This window comes from Condylura cristata, unplaced genomic scaffold, assembly GCF_000260355.1.
Source record: "Condylura cristata isolate star-nosed mole 26May11 unplaced genomic scaffold, ConCri1.0 scaffold00039, whole genome shotgun sequence".
Classification (NCBI taxonomy): domain Eukaryota; kingdom Metazoa; phylum Chordata; class Mammalia; order Eulipotyphla; family Talpidae; genus Condylura; species Condylura cristata.
The window spans coordinates 1,433,313-1,443,440 of NW_004567140.1; positions in this window are offsets into that span (position 1 = coordinate 1,433,313).

A 10,128-nucleotide genomic window follows, 5' to 3' on the forward strand; every position below is an offset into this window, starting at 1 on the left:
TGTTTCAGCAACAAGAGACCCGTGGCAGGAGCTGGGCTGAGGCAGCGAGGGCACAGCAGAGTGGCATGAGAAGGGCGCAGGCTGGGCACGTGGCACACACAGGCCCTGACCGTCGTTCTTTCTGAGCTGGCTGGGGGAGCCGATCCTACAGAAAAGAAGAGCAGGATCCAGTCTTTAAGAACAGTGAAATACATTTTGAGCTATAATTTCATTAACTGTGCAACAACTCAAAACAAAAGACATGAATATAAAACTACTTTTCCCATAGAAAAGTACGTCACTAATTAGTTGCTTAAAACTCAAAGTTAAAAATGCTATTATTACTTAAAAAAAATACTCTAGTTCCACTTCTTCATTTCTAGTTAGTAAACCCTGAGTCAGTGCAGGTGCCTTTTCTTGGGTTTTGTTTTTAACAGCCCGTGGCGATGGAATGGCTACACCGTGCAACTCACTCAAGTGTGCGATTCGTGATTCCAGTCTAGTCACAGGGTTGTGCCATCATCAACACTGTGGATTCAAGAGCACTACCATCACCCAAAAGAGGCACCTCACCTACCCACACCTGCCCTTCTACCCATCCTGTCCAGGTACCTCTAATCTAGTTCCTGGCTCTTTAGCGCGGCTATTTGACTGCATGTGGGAGGGATTTCATACATACGGTCCTGGAAGAAGAAGCTGGTTCACTCGGCCAACTGTTTCCATGGCTCAGCCATGTTGCAATGCGCAGTGGTATTTTATTTCTCCTGCTTATCAAATAATATTCCACTCCGTGGATATACCAAGGTCCAATGACCTTCCTCAGTTGATGCGTTATCTTTGCTGCTGGAGGCACTGTAAATAATCTTGCCAAGGACATCGGCATGCACGTATAATTCGCTTCGGGGAACTTCAGAAGTAGTTTTAAAAACTAATTTTTCCCAAGCACATATGTTTTTCTGTGAATTGTGAATATGCACTATCCGGTCACGTGTTCTCAAATACAAGCAATGAGAAATAATGGCTTTGTAGATACTTTAATGCATCTACTTCAACTCACAGCCATGGCAGAATCCATTACATGCAGGTACTCAGGAAACTGAACGCCACGGGGAAGCTCAGCAAATGTCAGTAACCATTCTTACATCCTAGTGCTCTGTGCAAATCTCTTCGTAGCCTTGAGAGGACTTGCAGTCAGGATGAGGCTTACCTTCTAGCTTCCCCTCTCTGAGCTTTGGGGCATTGGGCAAGATAACCTCTCTGAGCTTTCCTTTCTGCTGCAAAATGAGGATTCTAAAAGCAGTTCCTATCTCGTGGAACTGCTACGAGGAAGAATATGAGCTGGAGCATGGAAGACATTTGCAGGCCCTCCCTGGTGGTGCAGTGGGTTAAAGTGCAGCACTGCAAGCGAGCCGTAGCCACGTGAGTGCGAGTTCGATCCCCGGCCTGGGAGCTGACTCACAGGATGCAGCAGACCTCTCCTGTCTCCCCGCTGCTCCCCTCAGCAGTGCACTTCGTCGATCTGCCTGTTCTGCTCCCCACTCTGTCTCTGGTGAATCTTCTCACAGCCCCTGTACCTCTGGCCTGTACCCCAGTTCTGTATGCAGAAATACATAAATCTTAAAAAAAACAAAGAAAACATTTGCAGCAGTTTGACTAGAAGTGGTAGTTGGCAGAAGCTCAATGAAGTGATAGCTATTGCTCTTAGACAAAAGAGGCAAGATCTGGATTCCGATGGGCCTGACTCTTCCACACCTATGCAGGGCACTGGGGATGGCATTTCATTTTCTGGAGCTCCCATCTGCCTGCCCTGGATGGGGCAAATGCCGTTCTCCTGTCATGGCGTCAGGTGGGCATGGTGTCCCTCTGCATCTTGACTCACCTCGGGGCTATTTCTCACCCATGGGTTGACCTTAGAAGGAGTCTAGCAGCCTCTGAAGATTTCTTTTTGGATGAGTCAGCATTCACAGCTACAATTTAGCAAATGGGATCATACGGTACAGCCATGTAAGAAACCTCCACAGCCCAGAGCAGATCAATGTGTTTAGGAAGGACCTGAACGTTAAACTATTGATGTTTCATTTCCCCCCAATATTTTATTATGACTATTTCCAAGTATATAGCAAAGTTGAAATAATTTTGCAAGAGACCCCAATGTACTCCACTTAGATTCTGTCATTAACATTTCACAATATTTGCTTTCTTAGATGTCTATATTTTGAGCGTTTGCATTTTATTTATTTTTTTAAAAATATTTGTTTATGCATACAGAACTGGGGTACAAGCTAGAGGTGCAGGGGGTGAGAGGATTTACCAGAGACAGAGTGGGGAGCAGAACTGGCAGATGGACTGAAACATACTGCTGAGGGGAGCAGTGGGGAAAGAGGAGAGAGCTGCTGAGCCATGTGGGTCACTTCCCTGGCTGGGGATCGAACTCATGCTGCAGTGGCTGCAGAGATTTCATAGTGCTGCACCTTAACCCCTTGTGCCATCAGGGAGGGCCCTACATTTTAAGTGCAAAGTTGAAAACATGATTATCCATCTTCAGTTTGTTGAGTATTAATATATTGTGGACTCCATAGACTGCTGGACTATACCAGGAATATATATATAATAGGTTGTATTGAAAAATCCCCCCTATTTCTTTTAAAATTCAGAAATCACCTAAGAAATCCAGTGATTTTATTATTTATTTACTTTTAGGTCCTTTTCTTCTGCTGTTCAGCATCTAGAGAAGGAAGCACTCATAATAATGAGTGAATGATTAGCTGAATTTTTTCAAAAATACCATGAAAAAAAGTAATGAACGAGATATGCGAATGATTAGAAGTAAGCGACTACTTTGGACAGGCTAACAATACTTCTCGACAGGACGTTGAAGTCATTTTGGAGTTCTGGGTCTGAAGAGCAAGGTCGTGGGGTTCACTCTGGGCACAGTTTCACCTGATCTCCCCTGTCAGCCGCATGCGGTGAGTTAACCAGTCGAGTTTCTCCATGACTCAGAGATGCTAGCTGTATCCAAAGGGTTTATTATAAAAGGGAGAGGAGATAAAGAACCCTCGCAGAGACACAATCGGACTGAAAGGGCAGAAGAGGGACAGGTTTGCTTAGGGGTCTCCACGCTCGCCGGCGGGCGGGCGGCCCTGAGCCCAGCGGAGAGTCAGTACTGGGTGAAGCCCTGGCGTGGTCCCAGCTGGGCGGAGGAGCTGCAGCCCTGCAGTAGTGCTGAGATTGCCCTGACGTGGTCTTCTCTTTGGGAGGGGCTCACCCCTTCACGGAGTGGTTCTTTCAGAAGGGGCAGGAGAGTCTACGATGGCCTTCACTCTTCAGGGCTTTTCCTCAGGTCTAGCCCAAGACACTAACAGCATCTGAATTTATTTTGCCTGGGGTTTCTCCTTGGCATCTGAGGGTTTTAGTTTCCATAGCTACTCTAAGGACTGTGTGCTTGTTTTTGTTTTGTTTTATTACTACGTATGTTTTTTACACCATTCTTCACTTTGTCCATGTTTTCATCTCGACTGTCATCCCCTCAGGCTTCCCACCACCCCTTCACCCGTGCGCCCTCACCACAGTCCTGTGGGCCCTTCCCGCCACAGTTTTGATCCTGTTCCCCTCTCCCCCCCTATAGAAAGTCTCTGGTTTACAGTTGTTCGTCGATTTTACTTGTCACTTTATTACCATTGCTTTTTTCTTCTTCTTCCTTACTCCCTTACTCTGCTATGAGTGAAGCCAACAGTATTATTTTCCTCCTGCTTACGCCACTAAGCACGCATCCATGTTTAAGGACGATGTTCATGTCCCTACGCCCGCAGCAGCTCCTGGCATTGTGTAAGCCAGGCTTCCGGTCTGTGGCGCCTCCTTTCCAACTTTTCTAGCCTTACAGATGTCAACTGAGCTGATTCAAAGGATGAGAAAATCAATGAATCAATTAGAGAGAGAGTAGAGGAACCGAGGCCAGCTCTGGGCTGACCCTGGGGAGTGAGGTGGGAGGGAATGGTGGGGTTTCCTAAGCAGGCTTTCCATGGCAAGTCGTGCCGAAGGGCTCTGTGGTAGCAGCCTTCTAGGTGGTTCCCAACCAGCCTCCTGGTCTCCAGACCCCGTGTTGTCCCCTGAGTGGGGGCTGGACACAGTGAATAGTGTCTGGTGAACAGCGACACTGCCTTTGCGATCAGGGCACTTCCATCTCGCCAGCCTTCTCTCACCCTTTGGTTCGCCTTGATGGAAAGGGTTCCTGGGCCAGAAAACGAGGGCTCAGAGCCCACAGCATGAGAATTGTGCCAGCATCTTCACGGGTGAGTTTGAAACTAGCTCTTTCCTCTGTCGAGCCTTGAGATGAGACCGCACCCTGGCTGACATCTTAACTGCAGTCTCGTGAGAGCCGTCACGCCAGACAAGGACTCAGGTCAACAGTGCAAACTTCGAGTCACTGAGTTTTGGGGCAACTCACTATACAGCAGTAGAAAACTAACTGCGTCCTAGGAGGCATGAACAAATGAAAAAGCATGTGAGGTCTGCTGGCCTCTGACATCGGGAAGAGCCCCCTGGAGACTAAAGAGCTCCCTTCCTCTCGGGGTGATACCTGCCGCTGGGAAGGCCATGGCGCCTGTAGCTCAGAGCACCTGCTCCGACAGCTGGAGCCCTCTCCGCAGCCAGCCCCGTCCTATCAGCCGGTTGAGGTCTGAGATCACGGGCCCCCCCCCCCCAAAGAGAGAGACACCATGAGTGATTTCAGCATGTGATACATCCCGTTAAGCCTTTCCTCTTCCAAGAGGATCGATGTGTGTGTGTTTGAGTGTGTGTGTGTCTATCTATGTGATGTGTGTGTGTGTGCCCGAGAAGGACGGATGAGCCTGACTTCTATGTTTTTTCAGACATCCTTTGCCTTTCGAACTGCGCTCCCTGCCAGATGTTGATATGCAGATTCCAGTTTTAGAAATGAAAAGACCCATGTGTTACAAATAAATTTAGCTCAACAAGCCACAAATTACCCCAAAGTTAAAAGTGACCCCTCATCCCCTCACTCCAAAGTCCTAGGACCACATCACGCTGTGGTGCAGGGCCGGCCCAGGGAGCCAGTTGAGCCCGACCCCGATTTGTGTCACTGACATTGGTGGTGTATCAATTACCCGACCGTTCACATCTCGGCTGACACAAGCAGTGAAGCCTGCATTGCCTGGTACCTAATTCAAGGTATAAAGAAAGAGGGTTTGTGTCATCGTGGTATATCATATCTGTGCCTTTTGTTCTGGGAGGTATTTGCATACCTAAAGGGAAATGGCCTTTTTAATTTCTTTCTCTTCTCCTAATCAGCTGAGACCTATTAAGAAGTGCTCTGTATCCTGTAATCAGACAATTTATACAGCATGAACCCTTAGGCAACAGCAATTATAAACAAGCTGGAGAAATCCTTTACAATAAATGATTAGCATGGGAAGACACCATTCATAATTAATTTTTTTTTTTCTGTTTTTGTTGGCAGATGGTCTGAGGCATCCAAGCACGGCCTGCTGCCCACATCTTCATTCTGAATAGAGCAGGGCAGCCCTGGGAAATCGCGCTGCTCAGCTGGCTTGCTTAACATGTCGCCCCTCCCACTTCTCCTACCAGGGTTCGGGAGGTGCCAGCTTCAGGGAAGGGCCTCTAATAGATCACAGGGCTGCAGCGACTGGCCCTTCCCCTGCCTTGTGTTGATCACAAGTCGTTATAGCCCTCCTGGTAGATTAACTGCGTCAAGAAGCCCTGTTCTCCGCCCCCGACATTGGCCATCGGACTTTGCCACCGTCTGAGTCTGGAATCTGCCATGTCACCCCCAGAAGAGTGAGCGCATTCAGCCAAGATCAGGAGTGCCTCATTCAGGTCAACTTTTTGTTCAATAAAGTTTATTGTTGTAATCACAGAACCTGAATGGCTTTTGATCACATAATATTATATGGAGCAGAGCGTGGTGCAACCTCCGGCTGGTCGGTCACTGGTTAGGGTGCAAAATCAGGTCTGGGAGGCCAGAAATGAGCTGCATGTATTCATGGAGACCTGGTTGTTCTCAAGAGACCTACTTTATATGATGGAAAAGTTCAAGTGGGCTTGGATTATTGCTAAGTACATGCACACACACACATACACACGGGTATGAACATGACTCTTCCCTCCTGAAATATCACTGAAATATCACTCATGGATAGGCTTTACAAAGGAATAGGATTTTCTCATGTTTATCCAACTTGTACTATTCTTCAACCTTCCTAATCCCCACAAAGAGCAACATTTTATTTTTACAGTTCCGTTTACCCTTTGCATCTTTAGTTCTAGCTTTATGGAAGAATAACTAAAAAAGAGAATTGTAACATAGCTGAAGTGTACTGTGTGATGGTTTGATGTACACATACCTTGTGAAAGGATCCCGCCCATTGAGGTAATGCACATACCCATCACCTCATAAATTCACCTTTTTTTTTAATAGTTTATTCTTACATCATTTTGTGCATTTTTTTATCTCAGTTTTACTCCCCGTGGGCTTCCCATCACCAACTCACCCGTGTGCCATCACCATAGTCCAGAGTATTTCCCTCCCCCCACTGTTTTTGATCCCATTCCCCACTCCACCCCCCAAAAATGTCTCTGGCCTATAGCTGTTCATTATGATTATTATTTTCTCGCCTAGTCCGGTATACTCCTGCTATGAGTGAAACCATCCGAAATTCACCTTGCTTCTGTGATGAGAACATAACCATACAACACAGAGCCATGTGCTCTAGTCAGCATACTGTGCACTGAATCCTCAGCCCTGCTTCACCTTACGACTGAAACTTTGAACCTTTTCACCAGGATGACCTTTGAGTCATCCCCAATGGAGGCAGGAGTGCAGAGATCACTAAGAAGTCCTGTTTTCAACTCCATCAGTTATAGTCCCGGGCTTGCTCTTACCAAGAAAGAGGAGCAAAGAGTTCTCCAAACAATAAATATTCTCTGCAGCAACCCAATAGACTGGCTGTTTTTCAAATGAAGATGCAGAGACTAAGAGATGTTTAAGATTTCACAAGAAAGAATTAGATCGCCTCTAAAACCTAACAGTTTAGAGTTGGGAAAACTACACTTTACTATTCTTACCTGCCTCACCAAAGCTGGAGACAGGCTTGAAGATGCCAGGAGTCAATTCTAGAACCTTCTTCACCAAGCGATGCACAAACGCCCTTGAGGTCCACTAGCTCATAATGAAACAAAGCTGCCTGCTGCTCTCTGGCGAGATGGAGCTCAGGCCAGGTCTCCCTCCGTCCCTGCTTCTCTGCAAGGCCTCTGCCCAGCAGAGATTTGGACAGATGTGCCTTCCGGGGGAAGATCTGATGTAGCCAGTTTATTGGGAAAGGTGAAGAAGCAGGCACTGGGTTCTGCTCGGCCTCCTCTCACCCTGGGTTCCATGAATGAATTGAATGCTGGCTTTCTGGGGAGATCACCTTGTTCTGAGGAATTTATAGAAAGAAATTGGCCTTGGAATTACCATTGGAAGCTGCGTTCCAAAATCTCTGTCTCATTAAGTTCTTCTTGGCCAGGCAGTGAATGCTGGGTAGGGACACGGATTTGCTTCACCTGTGCGATCATTCAAGCAGACATTGCTTATCCATTTGGGCTCAGGTGACTCAGCTCAGATTTGGACTGAATTTTTTTTTTTTTATGCATACAGACTGGGGTACAGGCCAGAGGTGGAGGGAGAGTTAGAGGCTTCACCAGAGACAGAGTGGGGAGCAGGGCAGGCAGATCGACGAAGTACACTGCTGAGGGGAGCAGCGGGTCAGAGGTCTGCTGCGCCATGTGGTCACCTCCGGGGTGGGGGCTCAAACTCACACTGAAGTGGCTGTGGCCAGATTACAGTGCTGTGTCCTAACCCGTTGCACCACCAGGGAGGGCCTTGGACTGAAATCTACCAACATGATTCTCTAAGCAACCATTTCCAAATCATCAGAGAAGACAAGAAGATGAAACCTTGTCTGTCTCCTTTTCCTTTTATGGCCTGCACTTTGCAATTTTTGATATATTCTCTGTGATTTGAGTTTTGGTAACACTTTATATGTGCGGTTTTATTTACATAAGCTCAGTTTCTTTTTCCCGAAGAGTTTAAGGACCCAAGGCTCCTGAGCTGTGTTTTGCACCACTCTGTGACCTTCCCAAATGTCAAGATAGATACAGCCTAGCTGCTCAATAAATACCTGGTTGATTAATTACCTAAGGAATTAGGATTAATCACCTAAGGGCTTCCTGAGTTGATTAACCTAAAAAATCCAATAGAATGGAAGGCGAGGGAAAGTTTACTCTGCATGGGACTATCAAAGTAAAACTTCGGAGCATGGATAATTTATGTCAATCTGCAAACCTTCATCACCTGATCAGCATTTGTGAAGCCCTTTAACGTAGGTGCTGGAGTGTATGACAATTAGGCGTGGCCCGCACCATCAAGGATTTTATGTCCCAGAAGCAGAGATAAGACACACATGTGTAATCACACACATGTAGAAATATAGCAGTACCTTGATGAGAATGGGGTAGGTTGGCCTAAAAGCTGAATACTCCTCAGAGAAATGGGAGGTTGTGGCACAAAGCTGCCCTTCTAGAATGTCAGGAGGATCTTCAATGCCAGTGGATCAGAAAATCTTTTTTTGAGATCACAGCATCATATTTTCAGGCCTTTGCCTTCACACGAAAGTCCTGATTCCTAACATTTTAATCTTGGGTGTTTTGTCTTATTCACTCACCCTAGCTTGTCAGAAGTGATCCCTTGGGTTTTCATGGGTTCTTTTTTTCTCCATGGGCACTGATTTTTCAGCAATGGTGCATTTTTAATATAATAGTTTATTTTTACCTCATTTTGTGCCTTTTTCCATCTCAGTTGTAATCCCCATGCACTCCCCCCATTTTTGATTCCATTCCCCACTGCACCACTGTAAAATGTCTCTGGTATATATTTGTTCATTATTATTATTATTTTCTCCCCTGGTCTTTCATGCTACTGCTATGAGTGACACCATCCGATATTTTTCTTTTTCTTTCTGGCTTATTTCACTAAGCATGATCCCTTCCAGCTCCATCCAAGTTGTTGCAAAAGGCATGAGCTTATATTTTTGATGGCCGAGTAATATTCCACTGTGTATATGGACTACATTTTTTTAATCCAGGTATCTACTTTTGGGCATCTGGGTTGATTCTGGGCATCTTTCCTATCGTAAATAAAGCAGCAATAAACATGTGGGTGCAGGTGTCTTTTTGAATCAGTGTTTTTGTGTCTTTTGGGTTGATCCCTAGGAGTGGGGTTGCTGGGTCATATGGACGCTCCAGTTTTAGCAGAATGGTGCATTTTAACAACTTTTAATGTATTTTCTTCCATTGTTGTTCCCTTTTGGACAATGTTGTCCCATAATTCTCCCAGCACTGCAGCAACTGTGCCCACCACCAAAGCCAGTCCCTTGTGCTCTTCCCTCCCTTGTTTTGACCTGCCCTCCCCCACTGGATGCCTCAGTAAGACCTTCCGATAGTTTTCTTTTTCCTTTTGAGTTATTTCGGCTAGCCGTGCCCCTTCCATGTGGTCACAAGAGGCATGAGTCTGTCTTTGGGGCATGGATGGGGTGTTCAGGCTATGGTGTGTCTGGACCCAGCGTGTTGTTGAATGGTGGCCTTTTAGGTCTGAGCCCTTGGGGAAGTGGCTCTTCCCGTCACTGCCCTCCCCGCCCCTCCGAATCCTTCCTCCCACCTGTCCACCTCTGCCAGGTTTCTCTTTCAGACTGTGCAGCTATTTTTTGTCTCCAAATGCAGAGGGCTGTGGGGGTTGGGCATTTGCACCCTGGGGGTCAGCCCTGGGCTGAAGACCTCCTGGAACGGTGTGATCCCCGCAGGAATGAACTCCCAGCCCTGTCTCTGCAGGTTCAGACTTGACCTGCAATGGCATTGGCACCTTAGAGTATGTCCTTTTCTTTCCTGCCCTGCACAGACTGACCCCCCTTTCCTGACAATTCCTACTGGGCACAACCCCTTAACCAACCCCCGACACCAACGTCATGCCAGGGTCTGCCTCCGGGACCCCAACCTAACTCAGGTGGTCTTTCTCAAAGCGTGGTCTGTTGGTTGAGAGGCTTCTGAAATAGTGTATTTCCAAATCCCCACTACGGACAT